Genomic DNA, 4,904 nt, shown 5'->3' on the forward strand with positions numbered 1-4,904 from the left:
AGCTATAAAACTGCCATTAAACCCCAGTATCTTTTCAGCCATATGGCAACCAAGTAATAAAATCACTGACATTTCTATTCAGATATATATTTATTTTATATATAAAGGCTTTTAAAACCAAGTGCATCTTACTTGTGAGACCTCTGCATAATCAGAATGATATTTTTGTTCTTGAAAACTCTGACTTACACAATTATACACATGTAATAAACAGAAAATCGGTAAAAGATTATATAGAAATGCCTATAGTGTACCACAAATGATGTATATAAAACATCTAATTTACTTTATACAAGATTTAAGCTTTATTTCATTTGTCAGAAGGATCAATGACAACTCTAATGCGAAAGAAATGTGAATTTTCTCAACATGATTTCATGGTCAAGGCTTTAAAATGTTACCGTATAAATACAGTGCTGTAGAAAGTTCTAGATGTTGACACATGCACCAGGCCTCCAGCCACAGCAGTCAAGCTACATAGTCTATGTCTTTCTATATACAGAGACATCGAAGGCTTGAGTATAATTTTTACTTTGTTTTGCCTGTTTTTCCAATTTCTATTGAGAAGTAGCCATATGTTTATTTGTGCATACTATTTATCTGGCTGTCCAACCTAATGGTTCTTCGCCGTATGGGGTTAAGGGTCTTGCTCTGGGACCCAAAGTGCCGTCTATGGGGATCAAACTGGGTACTTGCAACCTTCTCAGAGCACAAGCACATTGCTCTAACCACTAGTCCACCACTCCCACAAGAAGCAGGTGTGTTGGTGTATAAGGCTTTAGTTTAGATGTTTGGGAACACATCTGAGACAAGTTTTTTCACAAATGGATGCTTAGATTCAACACAAACCATCATCCATCACCACAAAAACAATCTAGAAATAAGTCAACATTTCTTAAATTAATTGAATTTACTCTTAATTTAAGCAGGTAAATAAGATGATTTGCTACTGGAATGAACATTTTTACTCTTAAAATAAGATAAATAGATAATATGCACTTGAAATAAGACAATGCAATTGTTTTTTTTTGCTATTTGAAATGTAAATTGTATTGTCCATTAGCAAAGTGCCTCACTTACCTGCTCAATTCAAGAGCAAATGCACTTGTATTAAGAAAAAATGACTTATTTAGATTTTTTCCAGAGGGTACTCCTGGGGTTATCTTCATTGGTAAGCATGACTCTTTTTTTCACTGCCTGCCTGCATGTGTCATGTGTTTTACTGGGAAACTGTAAAATCACAGATCAGATTTCTGCTTAATTTGCAATGTAATCTCTTTTCTCTCACAGTTTGGCCTACTACACTTAAAAACTCAATTCAACTGAAATGTTATGGACAATTTTGTATTTACCATAGAAAATGATGCAATGTACAGTTAACTGTTTTATGGTGACTTTAAAAGTGCAAATGTCTTGGTCCTTAAGAAGAGTTTACATATCTCAGGTTCCATTGGTTTTATTCCCAGACTATATGAAAGCGATCTTAAATTTATTTTGCTAAATATTCTTTAGTGCGTTCTAAGTATACATCAGTCGGTAATTTAAAAATGATTGAGACAGAGGGACCTCAAGGGGACAGCCTTATGATCAGTTTGGCTTTGTGGATCTTTTGGGGCCTGATATTATTCCTTTTTATGTTTCCTTAAAAACTCTATATTTAACAATGTTCTCTTAAGATCAGAGAACGCTGTTTAAAAGAGATTGTCCTCAGTACTGATGATCTACTTAAAAACATATAATTATTGAACTCTATATTATTTTATACATATTAAGTGAATATATAATAATTCACTTAATAATAATGAATTATACTAAAATATGATTTTCAAAATAATTACATTCATTGTATATAAATCTATTTTTCTGATGACATTTAAATTTTTACTTCTTCATATAAACAGATTCTTAATTATTAAACAGGACATTTATTCATTCAATATGACGTTCACATTTTTAGTATTCCTGATACATTTTGCCCTCCATGTACCTCAGGGATCACATCACAACGATTGTGAAAACCATCTCACTACCCTCCACTTGGCGTCCTGACGCCTCCTTATGGAAATGTGTGCAAAGTCTTTTAATGAATTTGAAATTCTTAGCTTTTCTTTCTTTTTGTCCATGACACTAAATGAACATTCCTCCATCTGTTCTTTATGGATTTGAAATCCTTTAAACTTGTTTTTTTTTTTTAAGTTTATTTGTTTAAATGTTGAATGAATAACATACAGTAAAAAAAAAACAAGGTAATATTAGCAATGTTTATTTCAGTTTCAGATGCATTGTCCTGTTTACATATCTTCAGTTATAACCTGACATTCCTAAAAAGTATGGATGTGGTTGGCTCCTTTGGTCTTAAAGGTATAGTGGAGGACTTTCAAGAATTTTTTAAAAGACTTTTAATTTAAGACTTGTTGTCTTAAAAAGTCTTTACTTTTTAAGACTTTTACTCCACTTAAATAAAAAAATGCAAATGCACAACCCTGTACCCGCTCCCGAGAGGGACCGTCTATTAAACGTGTGAGAGCAATCAGGAGCACCATTTCTCCCCGTGCACACTCTGTTTAAAAGTTGCTGTTTGCATCGCTCATACTGTATAAGCTTAACATCCAAAAGAAGATTTGCAATTGTACCACTATGTCAGACTCACCACTAGTAAGTGAAAATACTTAGGACGGCTTTACATAAGCATACCACCACAATGATTGACAATTAGGAGGACCACTTATTTTGATGATCCACCCAGAAAAAGAACATTCTCCATTATACCTTTAACATCTCCACCATGCATCTCCATGGCCTTAATAATGAACTCTGTTACACTCCATTGCAGGTGGCATATGCTTTCAAATAATTCCATCTTGCCATTCCTACTTTATGTGTTGCGACGCCATAGTGTTAATATGTGGACTAATTGTTTAGCGATAGTAAGATCTGTTAGAAGCTTTAAGTCGGTTGATTTGAAAGTCTAACCTCAAAATATCTGTGAAAATCATCCTGACCTAAACATGATTATTCTGTGGGTCTCAGAACTCAAGGACGCACCTTGCAGATAAAAGAAAAGTGTCTTTGTCTCAAAGTTTTAAGCGCACAACCCTGAAATGTTTCACAGATCACCCAGTTAACAGGTTTTAATAGATGGTTAGTTATGCATCAAATATGATGTCCTCAGTTAACCTTTGTTGTATTTTTTATAGCAATGATAAGATCTTCTTTTATAACACTGACATCTGCAAAGTAGCTTGGGAAATTTGGACAGAATAAAAGGTTTAAGCTGAGCAATACAATTTTCCAAATCAGGAAAGACCCCTTTCTTTGTTAAATATCTTAGATTTATTCATGGTCCTTTTTTGTATCAGTGATATTTTTGCCAAAATCAAAATATTATAATTTATAATATTTATTCTTGTAGGAAGATAGTATCTTTTTATGATAAGAATTTCATATAATATACTCAAAGTAATACTGATTGTAATGTTTGGATTATTAATATTACCATTTTCGCCCCTACAGTTTTTGTAAAAAAAGAAAAAAAAAATCTGATTCATTAAAATGACTATCGTATAACTGATTTGCTGGGTTTTAGTATCTATTTTCCCGACTTAAAAATTCTTCTTAAGAACTTCTCCTCGGGGCGGGGTGTATGTAAATTAGCTAGATTTGGTTTTTATCCAGGTGTTTAACTCTGTTAATCTTGACTCATTTTGTCAGTTTATATGAATAGAAAATAGTAGGGAAAATAACTCAGATTTGCTACTTTATACATCCAGCAATACATCTTATTTCTGCTCAATCTGCTTAAGGAATTAATGACTAGCTTGGGGAATTGTTAATTTAATTCTGCTTAATAATTAAGTAAAAATCAAGCAATAAAATTTGGATTTTATTTTTAGAATCTATTCTCTGCACCTCTTCATGTGGACATGGAAAAAAAAAACATTTTACTTAACAGCTTTGCTGCCATCTTATGGCTAAACTGCAGAAATACAAACCTGCCTTCTGCCTCACAAAAAACATGAGACTTCAAAATAAGAAAAAAATGTAAACACTTGTGTCAAACAAAACATGTTTATTTTTAAAAACAAAAACACAAAACAAAAACACATATAAAAAACCCCTTCTCCATTGCTCACTAACGGAGTTTACTGACAGCTTTAGATTTCAAAAAGTTTTTTAAAACCATATGCCAACAAAAAGGAAAGACACAAACCATGAGATAAGAAGCTATTTATAAAAGAAAAAAATACCTTTTTTTTTTTTTACAGTAGGCAGACTCTCAACAAAACTTAATAATATAGGAAGTAACATCAGCAGTTAAATAAGTAATATTATTGTAAAGGTCAATAATAACGAGGAAGTAAACTTTTACTCCTTTGAAGTAAAACAGACATCACACTGAAGCAATTTTTGTCACCGGCTGTAATGTAAGACAGTAGTTTACAAAATATGGGTCTATCCTTAGAAAATGTTTTCATACAAAAGATATAGAAATCTGTATTGTATACTGACTACCTTCATATGCTACATGAATAAGCACTAACAGAAGACTAAAAGGACAGGGTGGATAGAAAGGGGATGGAAAGCTGGGAACAGAGTCAAAAATTAAAGGCCAGAACACACCGATTGCGTACGACTTTTTAATCTATGATCCGATTTTTTTCCATGTCACACTGACTGCGTTATAGAGAGGCTACAACTAGGCAGGGTGAGCAAATCTGCGCAGACTTTTTTTTCCCCACTTCTGTCTCTGTGCTAAATGAATCTATGCAGCATCTCAAACCAGATCAGATAGAGAATACTCATATGTAGGGATGGGAATCGAAAACCGGTTCCTGTTCAGAACCGGTTCCGTATTTTCCGATTCCATGGCATCGTTTGGCAGCTCGCTGAACGATTCTTTTTTC

This window comes from Cyprinodon variegatus, unplaced genomic scaffold, assembly GCF_000732505.1.
Source record: "Cyprinodon variegatus isolate N-32 unplaced genomic scaffold, C_variegatus-1.0 Scaffold319, whole genome shotgun sequence".
Classification (NCBI taxonomy): Eukaryota; Metazoa; Chordata; class Actinopteri; order Cyprinodontiformes; family Cyprinodontidae; genus Cyprinodon; species Cyprinodon variegatus.